Genomic DNA, 20846 nt, shown 5'->3' on the forward strand with positions numbered 1-20846 from the left:
AGAAGGAGGGAAATTAGTCCACTCTCCTTCTCTCTAGTAAAATATTTGAAAAGAAACAATATATTTTTAACTGATCTGCTATTATTTTAATCTAACATTCATTAGGAGACATTTTCTGGAAAGGAAATGCCTTAGAGTAGAAGATAGAAGTTATATGTGTGCTTTGGGGAAAACTTGATTAAATCTGCAGGTCCCAGAGTTGCTAAAACGGTAGCAAAACTGAATAGAATCTATGTGTGAATCTATGTATGCTATCTTATAGCAGCTGTACATCAAAAGGCAAAACACAATGACTGATTATCTAACTTCCGAGGTAAAATACAGAGATTCCATGAGAGTTGTTATTTCTAAAGTGAATTCACTACTATAAAAAAATTAACTGATTCTAGGTAATAATATTTTACTCACTATAGTCAGAAGCTGAACACTATATTAACTTTTCTAATTCCTTCTGAAAAATAGAAGCTAACTGATCGGCTAGATCAATATCTAAACCTTTCACACCATAGAACTCACAGTGGAATTGCAATTTCTGAGTATAAGGTACCTTATGCCCTGTTAGGTACTCCCTTCCAGCCTAGTGAGGATCCTCTTTCTGTCAATGACCTAAAGGCATATATTGACAGCTGTATGTAATAACAATAACAATAAATGCAAAAATGAAAGATATCAGGTTTTCCGGTCTTCCTCTACATTCATGAGTCAAAGAAAATTTTTATTAAAACTCTAATTACATTTTCTTGGAATATTAAGCAATTGTTCACACAATTGTTCTATTAAAAATTATGATTAGCCAATGAGGGAAATCATTTTCCTGACTAGCTCTTTTCTAGCAAAAAGCCTTCTGTCATGCAACAGATGCTTTCACAGGTGACAGGGTATTGGAAATAGCTACCTCTGAAGCCACAGCAGGCCAGAGGCATTGGAATACTTACCTGAAGAGCAAACTTCAAGCAATAAACTTTAAACACGTTTACTTCTTTGTCTCTTAGTCACTAGACCCATCAGGTAATTTCCTGTTTCTGAACCATTACAATGAAAGAAAAGCAAACTGTCACCATTTCAATATACAAATGAAATGCATTTCTGAGATTAAAAGGCAATGCACTGGAAAATGTATTATGAAGAAAAATCACATTTTAAGGAAATTAATTGTGGTTCCTAAGTAATAGAACAAATATATTGGTATAATTCTCTTAGGAATGTTTCATAGACATAGTGAAAACAAATGTTCTGAAACACATTTACATCTGCTGTTCTCTGCCCAGCTCCTCCCTATCACATATTTTTCTATTTAACAACAAAACAAAACAAAAAATGACCATAAGTCTAAAGAGATTGCACTTGATTCATTACAATACGTAATGGTTCTGTTAAGTTTCTCCTGTAAAAGAAATTTTAAAGTGAATTTTAAGACTTGACCCCAATAGCGAGAACAGTTGCTGTGAATGTTAAGTCCTGTAAGCATTGGATTTTTATTTCTGTATTGTATTCATTTTTTAAATGTAAACATACATCGACATTCTAGACAGTTTCAGTTCATTTGTAGGGTCTCTGACCAGCTTTTAAGTTTGATACAAGAGTATATTAAATTATTTCGTGTCTTTTTAGCAATCTGACATCTCCATTGATGGCCGTATAGCTCTTGTAATAAATACTCTCTGAGCACGTAAGGCAGGATTTAGGGACCAGCAGATGGTGTAGCTGGACTCCCATGTAGTTGATCGCGATTTGAATCCCAGACCCAGCAGCTTAAAACTCAAACTGGGCACGTGGGCATGTGTGCCCAAGATCTCGAGAGGAGAATAGAGAAGGGTTTGTGGCCTGGCCATTCCCCCTGGAGGGTGATTTTTCACTTTCTGTCTGTGTTTTTCCAGTGAGAGCATGTGCCTTAAGGAAAAAAAATCTCTCTGGGGGGAAAAAAAGAGGACTTATCATAAAACTCAAATACTTATTTGATATATATTCTTTAAAAAACATTCAAAATTACCATTCAAGAATAAATAACAAAAGTTATATACTATTAGTCTAGTTCTCTATATTTTATTTATATTGAGATATCCTATTATTTGTGATACGGGTTGCAGTGTTGCTGTACAGTAATATCTTGATTCACAAATTACCTAGGAGCTCAGCATCTGTATAAGAAATCAATAGTCTCAAACACAAAAAGCCAAGACAATTATGTTATGTAAAATGTTACTATTTGCTATTACAGCTATATGACAAAATGTCTCTGAGCATATATTACTTGATATAGAGTAGAACCCTAGGAAGTTTTGAGGTCTGGTAACTTGTCTCTAGTTCAAAGTATTCTTTACCTGAAGTCAACTAACCTAGGGATGACATTTGTTTTTCCCTATTTAAAACAAACAAAAAACTATTTCCCAACTAAAATGAGGAATGTTTGCTTATTTTTTAAGCATTGTGTTCATTGGGCTCTTGGTATTTTCCTTCTAGAATGACTAACATAAGCCTTACCTATGTGGTATGTTACTTCCCAAAGTTACAGAGTGATCAGAGATAGGCTTGATACCACAGATTTTTTATTATTATTATTATCCCACAATAATATTCAGGTCCTACTCAAGCAGAGGAACAGAAATGCTTTTGTGGAGGTTGGTTATATTGCTAGTAGTGGTCCCAGGGGAGTTTGGAGGGATCCTAAAGCCCAATCTGATCAGAAGAATATGAAAAGTCATGGAAGAAATGCTGAGAAGTCCTTGGGCAAACACTTTTTTTGACCAACACAGTCTAATACTACTTAAGATGTAACAAACTCTTGCATTTCAAGGATATGCTTTTCCTCTAGGCATGTATTCTGTAGAGGGGAGATATCACTTTTTTTCTTTTATGCTTGCTTTAGCTTTGACTTTTAGCCCTCCCTTTCTTAGGGAAAAGTTTTAAAATATAAAGACATATTTTTTTTCCTCCTTGCATGCACTTCTATAAAACCTACCAAATCCCATTTGTTACTCTTTCTTCAAAGATCAGTAGGAATTATCATATACTTAGTCACTACGCTGACCATGAGCTGTAAGCTTTATAGGAGGTTAGTCCTGCTGCCATAACAAGTAAATTAATGGTTTTTAGAGACTTGATTTCTTTTAATCCTAGTCTGCCATCTACTCTACACAGAGCATAATGATGCAGTTACAATGTTAAAATAAGGTTCCTTTGGAAGAATGAAAGCTCTAATAGTAATAATAACAGCAGCAGTAATAATGAGGAACACTACTTTGCAGTCCTTTGTGCTATGGCAATACTACCCAGATTTTCCTAATCTTCTGACAATCCTGTATGTTATTATTTTCCTAATTTGAAAATTGACTTTCAGGGAAACTAATAGCCTCAAGTCACATACTAAATGACAAAACCAAGATTCACACTCACACCCGATGTCTTTAATTTCTTGTTTTGTGTCCCTCCATCATTTGATTCTTTGCTCCTAGCCTGGCAAAAAATGTTTCAGAGTCTTAGAGTGATAGAGATTTTGGTAGTTCTAGACGTTAGCATCCCTTACTTTGTGAACTTATCTGTGTAAATTATATGCTAGGCATGGCCAAATACAAGATGCTTATCAACATTCAATTAATTCAATATTTATAGAGCATGTATTGTCTATGCATGCCACCGGACTTTCAGATATATAAAAATGGCAGAGAGCATGAAAGAAGCAGAAGCTCAAGATGTTGACTTAAGATATATTTATTGATAAATGATAATTAAATATAAGAAGGCAGATGACATTCCCATGAGAGGGAGCATAGCAGAAGAGCAAAGAGGGCAAACACTCTGAGAAGCCACAGATAATGGACAGGGGAAGAAGAGGAGCCAACGATAGGAAGTAGCTAATAAATCAGGCAACCAAACTTTACTGGAATTTCTTTGTGTAAGCAGCTGAGCAAGGTATTAAGAGGGAACCAATATAATAAAAGTCACAATTAGCTGTAATTCATTTTCCAGTAGAAATTATCATCTAAAATAGAAAATGCTATTGAATACATTAAGAAAAAATTATCCTTTAATTAGTATTTATAAAGTACATGTGTAGTAAATACATCTAGCGAAGTGGTTCTCAAATATGGATTAGAATTTGAATTAGCTAGAGTACTTTGAAAAAACAGTTTCCTGAGCTTCAATTCAGTGTACATAATTCAAGTATCCGCTTAGAGAATTGGTTTTGTTTTCCTCTTTTGTGGCTCTGTTTTTCTCTCCATCACTCTCTTCCTCTCTCTTTTTCTCACTCTCCCTGCCCTTTCATTCCTTCATTCCTTTTCTTATTATTTGTACTTTCATATGTAATTTTGATAAAGACACATATATGCAAAATGCCAGTTTAACAACATGCATACACACACACACACAAACATACACATACAAAACAAAAACACACAAAGATGCATGTTTTCACGAGAATAGAACCAAGTTTGTTTTTTTTTTATCATCTACAATATCCAATATAGATTCATAGAAGAAATGGAATTTTACACTTCTAGAAATCAATTGTTGGAGAAATTGACGAGTGGGGTTACTTAAGAGAAAAAGAGGGGAAAGTTTTACAAATAATAATATATAACTATATACCCAGCTTTCAATGTCTTATTGATGGAATGTTACCTATTGCTTACCCAAAGAGGAAAAACAAAACAATAGACTCCATGGTAAGCAAAGAGTTCATTGTATATTACAGATCAGTATCCCAACACTTGAGGAAGAAGTCCTCTGTTTTTTAGTTAAAATTCACAGAATACTTCACCTCTATTGGAATATATTTACGGAACACAGTTGTTCTTTTTGTCTAAAGTAATTTTTACAGTGCTTCAGTTTGAAACATTCAGATATTTTCAATGACATTGGACAACTATGTCACAAAATGTCAGCATGAGACCTATGCAGATCCCTGGAGAACCTTGGATGAGTCAAAAAAAAATTTTTTTGAGAGGTTTTTGCTTACAGGATATAAATGTCAGCATGAGACCTATGCAGATCCCTGGAGAACCTTGGATGAGTCAAAAAAAAATTTTTTTTGAGAGGTTTTTGCTACAGGATATGTGCTCTTGCCAGAAAGATGAAGAGAGACAGAGAGACAGAAAGCAACAAATCACCCCCTGGGGGGGATGGTCACTCTGTAATCCTTTCTACTCTGTTCTCTCAGGATTTGGGGCAGGCACACACACGCGCCCAGTGTGAGTTCAAGCCACTAGGTCCAGCCACATAGCCATTACACCAACTGCTGGTCCCGGATGAGTTTTGAAGAAAATTTGACTTGCTATATGATTTTCAAATAGTCTCCTTATGAAGTAGTACAAGCAGCAAGAGAAAAATAAACTTCTTTCATAACAAATGTAAGTATTGGAATGAATGTATACATGTTGGTGATATAAAACAGAAAACTATATCTCAAGAAGATTACTCTCATTTCAGAAAGTATAGTGAAGTACTTACATGTGAAATATTAAGGGATATCAAACAAAACCTGTTGAGATGTAAAAAAAAAAAAAAAACGAAGTAAAAGTTGACAGCTGTATCAGAACTAATACTGGTAAAAGAAGTTGAGTGGTATCAGAAAAAACACCCATGAATCATAGAATATTTTAGATAAAAAGGTTATTTAGTAAGAATTTGGTCCTTTATAAATTTTTATTTGTTTTTTAAAATAATGATCTTATTTAATTTTATACTTTTTATTATTTTTTAATTTAACTGGGGGGAAGAGAAAGAGAGAGAGAGAGAGAGAGAGAAAGCAAGCCACCAGGTCCAGGACTTGAACCATGGCTGGCAATGTGGGAGTTAGTGCCTTTAGGACTTGAACCATGGTTGGCAATGTGGGAGTCAGTGCCTTTGACTACCACACCACCTGTCGGTCCCATTATTTTAATAATAAGCATGAGCATTTAAAAAAAAGACTGTTCTATACATTCCTAATGATTAGTTGGCTGTGGTTCAGGAATGCATTTATTATCGTGTTGGAAATTTTATGCCTATGAATGTTGACAGTGTATTAAAAAGAGGGGCCTATTAGATAGAATTACAATTCAGTAGATAGTAGCAAAATGAATACATAATCCCATTCTATTCCAATCCTCAAAATATCCAGCTGGGCTCAAAATCATGGGAGGTCCAAACTCAGATATTAGAGTGTTATTAACTGAATTATGTCCCCTTCTCTAAGTCATATGTTAAATTTCTAATTTTTAGTATCTCAGAATGCAACTGTGTTTGGAAACAATGTTTTTAAAGGAGCAAATAAATTAAAATTATGTCATTAGGGGTGGGCTTAATCCAGTGTGATTCATGTCCTTCTCAAAAAATAATAATAAAATAGAAATTGGAACACAGGTAAACAGGAAAGGCCACATAGAGACAGGGAGGACATGGCCATCACCAAGTCAAGGAAAAAGGTCTCAGGACAAATCAAAGCTGCCAACACCTTATCTCAGGCTTCTAACCTCCAGACTTGTGAGAAAATAAATGTCTCTTGCTAAATCATCTAATCTGTAGTATTTTGTTATGACAGCTCCAGTCAACTCATATACTAACTTACAATGTCCAAATAGCCTCTTACAATGTCCAAATCTTAGTAAATAACGTTTACTAAGTATTCACTAAATCAGTGTTGATTACTCTTTCTTTAAAAATAAAAGATATTTCATTTAGTCACACACATACACACACACACACACAAAATCACATCCTTAGGCTTCCAACTGAAGTGAAGATAGATACCAGGCAGGGGTCCCAGTGTCAATGATGAAATTCAACCTTGTCTACAAGGTAAACTCACATGGGAAGGTCACTGGTTTGCATCTGGAGACCTCCCTGAATGTGCCAGGCATAAGTGTACCCAGGATCTAGGCTGGCTGAATCTGAGGGTGGGTTGCAGAAGCAGGGCTCTGTCAGAGGTGTTGTAACTCTGTCTTTATTCTCTCTCATTCATGGAATAACCTTAAAAAAAAAAAAAAAAAGCTCTAGTGAAGAGTTTGGACTAAAAAGTGACTACAAGTGACTATTTTAACTGTTCTAACTCTAAAGTAATAGAATTTATTATAAGGACCATTAGAAGCATATTTCCAAAAATACAACTCTGTATTTATATCATATCTTTCTTTCAAGGAGTTCAAAACACTTCAAAGACATCTTCATATCAATTCTCACAGCACCTTATGAAGGCAGGTAGGTGGGAAATATTATCATTCGTATTTGACATTTCTATACACCTACTCACTTGATTATAAGATCATTTTAACTGAATATATCATTTTTCCAGTGAAAAGAATACATGCCCAGAAAAAAAAGAAAGAGGTTAACAAGGAAAAAGTTTACAGTTTTGGACCATAACTACTGTCATGCTCTGAATGACCTGAACACTTAGTAGTACTCACAATAGTCTTTGTGATTTTTAACTTAGTTATTTTTTCTGTCTTTTATATTCCCTTGGGGACAAAAGAAAGATAAAAATATTAGCAAAATGACAACTGTGTATATTAAGTAGCACCAAATGGAATCAAACTGAGGATAATTCATCTATTTTATCCTCATATTTAAAAGAAAAACACTGTTTGTTGCACATTTAGGGAAAGTATTTAAATATTCAGAAGTACCAAAAGCTGAAAATATCTATTATTTTTATTTTTTGTTTAAATAAAGTATCAGTATATACAATGGTTAGTAACAAGAAACAGGCTATTAAGAGGAAAGTCCATTTTCAAGAAAAATGCAATTTCAAACTATTATTTTATTTATTTATTTATTTATTTATTTATTTATTTATTTTTACTATAAGATGCTTGCATTCCCCATAGACAAGAGAGAGAAAGAAGAAAAAAGCAAGAAAGCACTCCTTAGGGGGGAATAGCCGCACTGCAATCTCTTCTTCTGTTTTCTTCTGTTAGGATTTTAGATTCACATGTCTATGTGTCCCGTGTGTTTCTCAAGCCATTGGCTTGTGCAGTTGGCCATGTGGGCCACAGTTGGCCATGCGGCAAGCTGCCTTAACCTCTTTGTCATCTGCTGGCCCGTTAAACATTTTAATATTGAGAAAAAAATAAATCACTGTACTTTAATATATATCACTTCCCCTTTGAAAGGCTAAAGACAAACATTCCTAAGACACAGTCCTTCCTTCCTGAGCTTCCTCTCACAATACTTTCTCACTCGCTTCCTACGAGTCAGTCACTGAATTTCATGCATTCATCTACTTACTCATTTGATAAATATTGGTTCCATACTGTAAGGAAAAGAGATAAAATATTGAGTAATGCTAAATAAGATTTTTCCCTTTGTGAAGTATACCTGTTGTAGGCAAGTAAAGAAACAGATAAACATAATAGCTCAGTATTGTCATAGATGTGTCCATGGCAATAAGCAGTGAGTGACATGGCCGCTATCTGGACCGATAGGATTTCTTCGGAATAGAGGCTGAGTCAAGTGAATTTTTTGCTAAGATCTTAAGAAAGTGAACATGCCACTTCAAGAGTTGAATTAACAATTATATGCAGAAAGACCCTTCAATCTCAAGGATTCTAAAGTGGCAGTGATGGAATAGGTGCCTGGGAGTGGTACCCATTACAAAAATAGGGGAACCCAGTACAAAAATGAGAATAAGATCTTTTGTTTAAAAATTGTAAAGAATTTCAAGATGGTGGCAGTAGAGCATTAAAACAAGCACCAGCCTAAATGAGCAGGATGGATTTTGTGTATGCCCATGAAAGTCTACAATAAACTCCAACTTCCACCTTGACTCCATCCCAACTATGAGCTTCAGGGAAGTAAGGACTAAGTCTCATCTATTTGCTGTAGTTCTTAACAGTAGGTTTTCAATTACTCATTGCCTTACCCAATCAGTGATTCAATGAGTAAATACACTCATCATGTGGTAAGTGACATTGTGGAAATTTGGGGAAGAAAATACGGTCAACATTGAAATTGTTTTCCCCTTTATGAGAGAGAGAAAGAGAGACAGATTGAGACAGAAAAGGGTGGGGGGAATAGATATTTGTGACAGTCTTGACATGTTGCAATCCTCCTACCCCAGCCTCCCAATTAGCTAGAATTACGATGCACACAACTATGCCTGGCATATCAGGTTAGCCCCAAAACAGAACTCAGCCTCCTACGTGGTTTCCCGCTCCTCCAAGCGAGGTGCTCCCTGTGTTCTACCAAGAGTGAAAAATTTTATTGATATGTTACTTATGTTTGTTTGGGGTATAGCTTATCAGATGAATAAATTCTGCCTTGTTACTTTCATTTTGGTTCGTTTATAAGATTATATTAATAAACATAATTAGCATCATAAGGACAGATAGTATCAAAAACCAGACTGATTCTATATCCCTCAAACTTGGGCACTTCCTACTCCTTATTCTTTTACTTATTTTCTCCCAAGAATAGGGCAGTTAGTAATTAGCACAATGTTATAAAAAATATTTCATAAGTGCATGAAGAACTATTAAAATATGTTGATAGATCACTGACCCAGTTTAACATTTTTCATTCATTTTGGTTAACCAGTGAAAGGCAAGTCACTTACAACATCTGCTAAAAATTATGTAGTTCAAAAAAGTATCAAAATCATTATTCTCATGAATTTCAAAAATAACTGGGAGCCAGCAGTTAGCGTAATGGCTATGTCGCTGGACTCCCACGTAGTCGACCACGGTTCGTGTCCCGGACCCGATGGCTTAAAACTCACGCCGGTCGCGTGTGCATGCGTGCGTGCCCAAGATCCCGAGAGGAGAATGGAAGAGAAGGGATTGCGGCGTGACCATCCCCCCTGGGGGGTGATTTCTCGCTTTCTGTCTCTATGTCTCTCTCTGTCTGTCTGGCGAGAGCATGTGCCCTACAGTGAAAATCTCTCCAAAAAAAGAATAATAATAATAAAAAATAATAATAATTCAGATAATTCAGAATTTATGACCTAAACTAGTTTCATCTTCAAAAACATCATTAACATAAAGTAACACTTACCCTCAAGGAATGAGACCCTACCATTGTCTTCGATACTGAAGAAATACAGAAAAGCAAACATGACTTAGTCAATATGTGAAATTTTAACTGCTCACAAGTATTAGAAAAAGTGCTCAGTTTTAGGCAATGGTTTTGGTATGTGTTTCCCAACCGTGTCAGAGAATACCACTTGAGATTCTTACTTAAAAGTATGCAGTCTTCCAAACCCTGACCTGGAGACGTAGATTTCACATCTACGGGATAGAGACCAGGGGATATGGTTTTTTAAACACTAAAATAATGCTTTTGACTGGTAACGTATGGGGAGACTCAAGTTAGGCATTTCTAAACCAACAAAGGAGGCTGATAGAAATCCATGGATTAATCTTCTGATTTAGCAAAGGTTAAAGAAACACTCATCAGAAAACAAGTATAAAAAAATCCTGGCTGAGTTTAATAGGATGAGTTTACTAATAGTTAAGATTAGCTTGTGTTTAGTGATGTCTTCTTTTTTTTTAATATACATCATAAATTCTCCCTACCTTTGATCAAGGATTAACTGGGCTCATATTTCTATGAATGTATGGATTATAGTATATATTTAAAATAAAATTTTCTCAGGGTACGGAATTCTAGCATGCCTAGACCTGTACCCTCTAAGTCATGTAAAATACGACATGGGTGTGTAGGAATAAGTGATATAAATTTTCTTTATATAAGAAGATTATGCTTGTTTTCAAACCTTTTCTACTGTGCTATATTATCACGTGAAAAAGAATCTGGTTCATTGTGTGCCTTACATGTATCTGTGAAAATGTCTAGCAGAATCCTGTCCTAATACACTTTCCTGAAACTCTTACTATCCTGGGCACCCCTGTTGGATAAGGCCCAGAAGAAACTCTATAGTAAAAATAATTAATTTTCAATTTATAGGCATCCATTCTCGATGAAAAGGGAGCCAGCGTAAACCTTCAAACCATAAGCATTCTTCCTGTCATATCCTCTCAAGTGCCAGTACAGGCACTAATCACGTGAATGTCATTAGGTAGATTCAACCCCTGGTCAATATTTTATAGAAAAGGCTGACAGAAATTAAGTGGATTGTCATGCAACAATTATTAGTGACTGTGGTATTTATGACTCAGAGGCCCCAGATTTCCAGTATATTACTCAGCAACTATATTCTCTTTTCCTGTGCGTCTGTCACATGCTGCTGGTGTTATGACTGAACTTCTGCAATGAAATCGATGTGTTTAACCTTCAAAGACTGGAAATCCTGTCTTCTTTCTTCCTAGATATCCCACTGTTGAAAATAAACGATGAGTTTTTCGTACAACTTCTTTCACTCCAGTATGGTAAGTCCTTCTCAGGTTTTCTTCTTGAGAATATTAATGGCATAGAATTATGATAAATTATGATAGTCACTGCCTTTTTTTTTTTTAAACGCAGATCTTCAGGTTTAGCAGTTGCAGATTGGATTTGAAAGAGAAGAGATTCAAATGTAACAAGGCTGCCAGAAGACATAGCTCACTCACTGATTTAGAATCAGTGAAATGTGTGACAGGAAAGACTACGTGTTGGCAATAGGGCTTGATACATGTTCAACAGCAAAATTGAAACTATCCTCCCATGGTTTGCAGCTATAGATCACTAAAAAGATCTCAGAAGCAATAGGCTGCAGGCCCTGCCTTCTCCTTCATCCTCTCTCAGGGTGGAGACATGGATTTCAAAATTAGATGTGTCAAAGCTTTCACAATTCATTGCTGAAGCACATGCCTAAAACTGTCTCTTATTGAAAAAAATATATTAATTATATTTCTGCCTTTTTATCATGTAAATTTAGAGCAAATGAAAGGAACCAGATGGACAGCTTTCAGAAATGAATCCTTCCTTTGATTAAAACACAAGGAAGAAAGTTTCTACAAGCTCTAGCTCTGAAAAGCTTCTTCCTAAAACTTTCAGCCGTATTGAATTGGTTAGAGGTTGTGAATGCCAAATTTTTCATATGTCTGTATGCATGTTTGTATGTGTGTGGGGAGGTAATTATGTGTGCCAACAACAGTCCTTGAAGTATTTTTGTATTATCTTGATTGGGCTTTTGGACCTATAAAGATGAAAGCACTTTAATTCATTAAACAGCATTTCATATATTATGTCAATGGAAAATTTTATCAAAATTAACAGAACATAACTCCACCATTTCACGTGTAATTCTTCCTATTCAAAAATTTCTAACTTTGTATATTGAATTTCCTTTTGAAGTGTTATAATTATTAATAGTTCATGTGACTACCAGAAATATCTATTCATTATTTTGTTTTCTTTATGACATATTTATTGACCCTAGTGTAAGATATTGGTGTAATGGTAAATAAAAAGACACTATCCATACTATGAGGGTATTGGTGTTCTAGTTGAAAACCCAGACAAGCCAATACCAAAATATAAAAATGCTACTCATAGGGGACCAGCTGGTGTTGTGGTGGTTAAGGCACTGAACACCTCCCTACAGCCGACCATGGTTCGAGTTCCCGACCTGGTGGCTTGCTTTCTCACTTTCTCTCTCTCTTTCTCCAAATTAAAATAAATAAATGAAGGATCAGTAAATGATGTAATGGCTATGTCACTGGACTCCCACGTAGTCAACTACAGTTCAAGTCCTGGACCTGGTAACTTAAAACTCATGCCGGGCTAATGTGCGTGCGTGCCCAAGATCCCAAAAGGAGAATGGAGGAGAAGGGATTGTGGTGTGGCCATCCACCCTGAGGAATAATTTCTTACTTTATGTCTCTCTTTCTCTCTCTGTCTTTTCGGCGAATGCACACGCCCTATAGCAAAAACCTCTCCAAAAAATAAAAAATTAAAAAATTAAACATAAGTGAATTAATGAGTAAAAGTTTTTTTTTTTTTTTAATGCCACTCATGTTTTAAATTATGAAGAGAACTTAACTTAGATGGGTGGCCACAAAACATTAAAGTGGCATGTATAGGAACTGGGTATCCTGGAAGCACTCGATGCAAGTAATTCAGCTAAATAATGGCTGATGGTGAGGTTGGAAGTGGTTTTAAGTGAATTGGTGGAAAGTATTTTATATTAACATTTAGAAATTCAGAGTTTAACTTTATGAGGCTCCAGGGCTAAGAAATTAACTACTGGGTTATTTGGAAAAATAAATAAATGAATACATAAATAAGTGCCTCATAAATAAACTAAAATAAGGAAGCCCATCAAGGGCTAAGAGGAAAAACTCCCTCCATCCAGGATAGCTCTTAACAATGTATTAATATTTAAAAGAATGCTAACATCTTGTAATTCCACCTGGAGTGTGGTTTCTATGTCAGCTTCCTTCCTTCACTGATCACGGTGGCTTTGGGGCACAATCAAACTGAGTAGGCACTATAACATAACTCCAAATACCAGGCTTAGATTAATGTCTTAACTTATTGATTTTATAATAAAATAGACCTGCTACTATTATAAATCCTATGAATTTATGTCATATGATGAAATTGCTGTTTTTTTTTTTCCTAATTAGTAAGGTTAGTCTAATATTTTATTTGCAGGTGTTGGCAAAATGCTTCATTGGCTCTTTGCTTCTATTCTGCCACATGCTTCCTCCAGAAACTGGAAACTGAACATTTTTCCTGGTTACCGCTATCCTTGGTTTATAAGAAGTCTCCAAATCTTAAGACTCAGGTATTAGCTTTTAACCCAGGCCTAAAATAGAATGAATCATACTCTTGATATTACACAGTGCTCAGTCAGAATTCTACTCTTAAGAATCACTTTTTTCTAGACTGCTGTAACTTTCATCAGTAGTGATTTGAGATGTAACAGCATTGAAATAGTCTTTTTTTTTTCACATGTTAAAGAATTATTCTGCCTTCTAACATAATGTGGTTTTAATTCTGAAAAGAATTTCATAAAATATTTCTTTAGCTGAATTGATTTTCATGGTATTACGTGTAGAAAATGGCACTACCTTTGGGCTAATTTCATCAACATCATCTTGGAACTTGACAGCTCCTAAAATGTTGTTAATTTTCTACAAAGCCCTCCCCCATTTGCCCGAACTACACAGAAGCTCCATGAGAGTAGAAACATCTGCTTTCATGGTCATCACTATATTCTCAATGTGCACACACATACATGTGTCTAAGTTTGTTTATTTTTTCTATGAGAGAGAGTGAGAGAGAGGTAGAACAGGCTGATGAGGTTGGGCCCTAAGGCCATGATCCACACACAGTCAGCCCAGACTACAGGCACATGCACATGCACCCAGCCTGCTCAGAAAGGTTCCAGGACATGAACCGAGCACCTTTCCGTGGGAGCTCAGTTACATTGCCACTGTGCAACCATTTGGCCTTTAGTTATGTATTGATTATTTTAATGCTGGACAGATGAATGTTTAGTGTATGTAATGGTAGGAATTAGAGTCATTAGTCTGGGCTTTCATTATGACTAGCATAAAAATTAATAGAAAAATCTTTGTAATACTGATAAAAACACATATTTTTACCTTGTGCTTTTGACTTGTTAACAGTATGTTCCTCATAGTCATTCTATGCAAAAAGCATTCGCTATTTCATCCCCCCTTTTTGAATTTTAACCCTCTATTCAATCTAATATATTTAAAACACTACTATTGAAACATATTATCAATATAAAAACTATTAATGTGTATTTTATATTTTCTTTTAAAATTTCTTCTTCACATGTAACTGTTGCACATATCATAGCACACAATGTAGTCTTTCAGGAACATGCATTATGTTACCATCAAATCAAAGATACAAGTGTGGGTACCAGACACCGTAGAGAATAGGGGTGGATAATGGGGGTCCATGGGAGGGGTTTAGGGAGGAGGTACTTGACTGGCATAAGAATATAAATTTCTCCAATAGAAAAGAAGTACTTCATTTCTTTTTTTTAAAGAATTATTTTATTGATTTATTATTATTTTTTCACATGAGTTTTGCCAGAGAAAGACAGAGAGAGAAGGGGAAAGTGAGAAAGCAAGCCACCAGGACCAGGACTCGAACTGTGGTTGACCATGTGGGAATTCCAGTGCCTTAACCACCACGCCACCTGCTGGCCCCCTTCATATCTTTTTTTTTTTTTTAAAGCTGAATGTTAAATTTTTGCAGTTTGGGTAATAGCTAAGAACACAAGACCACTAAAAAACAGAGATGGAAATCATTGGAGAGAGGCAGGGCAGCAACTAAGCACTTGGACTTGAAAGCAGACTGCTTAGAGTTGATCTAGGCTCTGCCTTTTATAAGTGTAGGACCTTGGGCAAGTTATTTCTCAAGAAGTGCTTCAATAGACGCATCATACAGTTATTGTGAGGATCTAGGACTCAGCATTTATAAATGGCCTAGATAGGTTTCTACTAACTAGACACATTCTATAGATATCAGTATTCTTTCTAGCCAAGGGTCTTGTCTAGCAAGGCTAGATACTGCTTTCTTCAAAATTTTCTTTCTGATTTACCTTAAAGTACACATGCATGTTCAATGATACATTTTAAAACATGCAACATATGCGTCTTTTAAGTGCTATATTTTAAACCTGTGATTCTAGACTAATCTTTTCTTTTTTATTTGTAGTTGCTTTGTATTTATCACATTCATAGGCATTTCTACATATTTATTTAATTTAAAATACCCTATCCAGGAAGGAATGATAACTAGGATACACTTATTATCGATGATGAAGCAAAATTTTATGAGATGTAATGAATTAACATGTAAAGACATTGACTCTTTCTTAGTTGATAGCTCACTGTAAAGTATAAATCTATAATAATAGAGACAAGTTTCCTACCATGTCTCAAGTAAGACAAATAGTCTTCATTTTTAATTGATTTTGGTGATATGTAATAACTAGCAATTGCAAAATTACCTGTTAGGAATGAGAATACCATGTCAGACATTTATTATGTATATGTATATATATTTTTTTCAAAATCCATATCTATTACCTCAGAGTAGTACATGCTGACTCCAAACTAGGTTAAGAAAAGACTATATTATTCAAGCACTGTTGCTAAGACTGAATAGTCATAAGATAAAAATGAAGTTTGATATCTATTGCACCAAGCTAAATTATAGATTATTTAAATATTTAAGATTAAAATTAAAACCAATGAAGTACTAACAAAAATTCAGGTGAATTTTTTTTTTTTTATTTAAGAGAATTTTGCTATAGGGCATGTGTGCTCACCAGAAAGAGAGAGAAAGAGACACAGAAAGTGAGAAATCACCTCCCAGGGGGGATGGCCACATAGTAATCCTTTATCCTTCATAGTCCTCTTGGGATTTTGGGCATGCACGCACATGTTCCTGGCATGAGTTTAAGCTGCCAGGTTTGGGACTCAAACCATGGTCTGCTATGTGGAAGTCCAGCAATGTAAGCCTTACGCCATCTGCTGGTCCCTAAGTGAATATTTTTATAATCATAGGGTGAGGAAGATTTCTTGAGTATGGCATCAAAAGGATAAACAACAAAGACAATGAAATAGGTCCAGCCAGGGTGGGACAGCATAGAACAACCCTCCACAATACCAGAAGCCATGAAGATGATCAGGTAGGTTCCTGGGTCAACCTTTACACACTGGGCACTTGTGTCTGTGATCCTGACTGCTGGGAAAGGCTTATAGAGGATCTGGGCTTGAGAAGCTATTGAGGATGGTTGTCTTTCTCTTCCTCCCTCTCTGTCTCTCACTTAGTACATAAACAAATAAATCATACCAAGAGAAAATTTACCAACTTATGAAGCTTTAACACAGTTTCTACGAATATAGTGAGTACTCAGTAAATGTCACCTAATTATTACCATATGATATATTGAAAACATACTGTTGACTTTTTAAAATTAGTGTTCATGAAGGAGTATGTCTGCATGTACAAAAAAAGGGGAGAGAGAGACATATTCTCCATAGGACTCAGTCACACAACAATCCCCTTCCTTCGGTTTTCCAGCTTATCAGGATCATGAGCATATGTGCACATGTCCAGCGTTTTATAGGTGGACCAGGCCAGGGATTCAAACAGCAGATGGCATGTGGCTTCTAGTTCCACAGTTTGGTGTGTAGTCTACCAATGATCACACAGAGCCTGGCCCTTTGTTGAATTTGACATGGCTTATTCTATGTGAATTACATCATTGTATGCTAAAGAGATGTAGAAATAGCCGGTGCATTGCAAATGTACTGCATGGGTTCTGGGTAATCTTGTAGCTTCTTAAGTAACAAAGATGTTCACATTAATAGATCAATAGATCAGTGAATGGGAAATGCTATTTTCAGTAACAACATAAAAGCAAAACACGAAATATAAATTTTTATATACATAGGATACCATATGAAAATCAAAATCAGTTTCTTAACTACTTAAACATAGTTCTATTAGTGTTTCTTTCTGCTTGATACATAGGTCATTTTTTTTTTCTGTATTAGGTGAATATTAACTGAAAACAAAATTAATAGATTTGCTCCATCTACTCAGCTAATAGAATCATTTAAAATAAATTCCTTTTTATTTTGAAAGAATTTAGACCTTCAGGAACTTATAAACATTCATCAAAGAAGTCCTGGGTATCCATCACTCTGCTTTTTCCAGTGTAGACTTCTTACATAATTATGAAGCATTCTCAAAGCCAGAAAACAATGGCACAATACAATTAACTGGACTACAGGTCATTTTCACTAGTTTTGGGGTGGGTACACTCATTTTTGTAGTTTTTTTTTTTTTTCTCTTTGATTTTGTTTTTAGTTTGTTATAGGGCTTGTGAGCTCACCAGAGAAAGGCAAAAAACAAGAGATAGAGAAGGAAAGTGAGAAAGCATCTTCCAGGAAGATAGCAACACCATAATCCCTTCTCCTTCACTCTCCTCTAGGGATTTTAGCACACTCGCACACATTCCTGGAGGTGTTTTCAAGCTTCCGGGTCTGAGAATTAAAAAGTGCAGTTGGTCAATATGCCATCTAGTTGGCCTCATTTTTGTCTTTGTATCCACAGCCCTATAATATCTGACCACATTTATATTCTTACAACTATCTTCACAATCCAGGCACAGGACCTTTCCATCACCACAGAAAGTCCTCATGCTGCTTTTTCATGATGATGTCTTCTCACCTTCCCGAAACCCTGAAAACATTTCCATTCTTCGTCTGCATAATTTTGACAACTCCCCATAAAAGAAATAATTTCCTTTTAAGAAAGAGCTAGCAAAGATTTAATAACAATTCTTATCTGATTTTTAACTCCATTAGAAGTAGAAAAATTGTAGAGCCTTTGTTGGGCATGTTTGGAAATGAATCACCTAGCTGCAAGAATTCACAATATTAATTTTGTTCTTTATTTGGAGAGATTTTTGCTACTGGACAGGTGCACTAGCCAGAGAAACAGAGAGAGACAGATGACAAAAAGTGAGATGATGGCCATGCCACAATCCCTTCTCCTCCATTCTCTTTGGGATCTTGGGCATGCACACACACATGCTTGGCATGAGTTTGATGCCAACAAGTTTGAGACTCAAACCACTGTTGGCCATGTGGGAGTCCAGCTACATAACCATTACACCACCTGCTGGTCCCACACAATATTAAATTTTAAACTCTGGCAGAGATTCATAGAAATGTAACTTTAGTTTATGAAATAGTGAGATATAAGTTGTCCCTGCTTCATTTTCAGGAAGACAAGCTATTTGTTATGGGTCACAATCTCACACTTGTTTCTATCTTGGATGATTGTTCATTTAGAAAATCATTGAAAAAGGAAACTTTGGAAATATTTTCCATTTTAATTGGGAAAAAAAAACCCTATTCTTTAAAAAGAAAACAGATATTTTTTAGAATTAAAAGAAACATTTTGTTTTTTTAATAATTTTCAATAATTTCTATTGAGTTTACAAATAAGAATTTGAAAGTATGAATAAGATATTGTCTTCTGTTTTAATAAGCATGTACCTAGCAAAAGAATGAAATGTCTTTTTCTTAAAGACAGTAAATTAGGCCTTGAATAATAAATTAAACAAATTTGAATAAGAAATTTGCAGTTCTCTTAAATCTGTATAGTTTCTTTCTGTTTATTTGTTTGTTTTTTGTTCTTACTATCAGGCATGTATACTGGCCAGAGAGAGACAGAGAGAGACAAAGACGGAGGGAAAGTGAGAAATCATCCCTTTCTTGAGGAGCCCGACCCAGTGGGGCCCCAGGATCTGTTTTGAGCCTTTGACCTTTGAGCACAGCTTTGGTCGGCTCAGCACGTTGGCAAGGCCGCTGTTGTATGCCCCCCAACCTATGAGCAAAGCTTGGGTTGACTCAGCATGTTGCAAGACCACTTGTTGTATGCTCCAGAGATTGCGGTAGCCTTGCTGGGAAGTGACACCCCTCTGACTCCTTGATATACTGCTATAAAAGAATTACATAGCTCTCTTATACATCCTGAGTATATGATAAGATTCCCCGAAAGTACCCCCCGACCGCTCCCATTTGCCCTGACCACCTACTATTAAATACAATGCTTCATCCCTGTGGTCACAATAGAGTGTGTGCTGAAGTTACATCTAGACAGAAATCTTCTTGACCTTTGGAAGGCCCTTCAAGACACATTTAACATAAGCTTAAAAATAACCTTTTAGGCCAAAACTGGTCCAGGACACTTCCACCGCATGGTAGCTAATGCTCTAACAAAATACATAACAGTGGCACCACAGACACAATAGAATGCTTAGGTATACCACAAACCCACTTTAAAGTTCTTCATTAACTTGTCAGTCACTTTATTGCCAGTTGAAAAAGCCGTCTCTGCCCTCACCAAGTGAACAATAGCTTCACCCCTTCAAAATAGATAAATATACTGGGATTTTTGAGATCTATAAGAACTAATATCTATACTCGAGATTTTCTTTTCTCAGCATCGTACTCAGTAATCACAAGATGGCTGCTGCCGTATCAGCTGATAATTATCCCTGCTTGCTGGAGCTGCTTTCCCGAAACTGCATTCCATGAAGACCTGCCTACACCAAATGAACAATTGCTGAACTGCAATAGACCCACCCTTAATTCAACCCTGAATAGAACCTATTTTCCCTATTGTTAAAACTTTATGAACTGATAATTAGAACACGTAGCCCCTCACCCATTTACTTGCATGTATCACATTTTCAATAAGAAGGCACAATAATTCCTAGCAGTGGTCACTCTTCAGAGAGCAATCTCTGGAAGTGTCCGACTGAGGATGTGCACGAAAATGGCATCGAGGCCTCAGTCTTTCCTTCCTGTGCCACCTCTGACAAGATAACCCCACGAGACTGGACCCCGGCACCTTCGCCCCAAAGAATGACCACACTGCAATCCCTTCTTCTCTGTTCTTCTCTTGGGATTTTAGGCACACACTCACATATGCCTGAAGTTTTTTTCAGTCTGCTGTGTCCTAGACTCTTGCAGTTGCCCGTGTGAGATCCAGAGTCTTAACCACCATGCCACCTGCTGGCCCTTTACATACTTTTAAAACAGTGTTTTAAAGGTTTTTATGTCTCTTGTCCCCGAATTAGAAGTCATTCAATTGGGCTTTCATGTAATATCTTTTGGCATCTCGTTTCTACTAACAAGTATAAATCATTTGCAGTTTGAAGAGAAATAACAATAAAATTTATTCATTTTTTACAACAGAAAAAGTAGCTAAGTTTTAAAGAACTAGAGCATAAAAATCAAAACATAGAAACCAAGAACTGAACTGCATGGAAATTGTGGATAGCTTCTGATAAATAGAACTCAATCATATTTACAAGTGAATTTATCTCAAAGAATTAAGAATTTTTTAAAGAATTATTTTTATTGGGAACCAGCAGTAAGCGTAATGGCTATGTCGCCGGACTCCCACATAGTTGA

This window comes from Tupaia chinensis, unplaced genomic scaffold (assembly GCF_000334495.1).
Source record: "Tupaia chinensis unplaced genomic scaffold, TupChi_1.0 Scaffold000498_1, whole genome shotgun sequence".
In the NCBI taxonomy this organism is placed as follows: domain Eukaryota; kingdom Metazoa; phylum Chordata; class Mammalia; order Scandentia; family Tupaiidae; genus Tupaia; species Tupaia belangeri.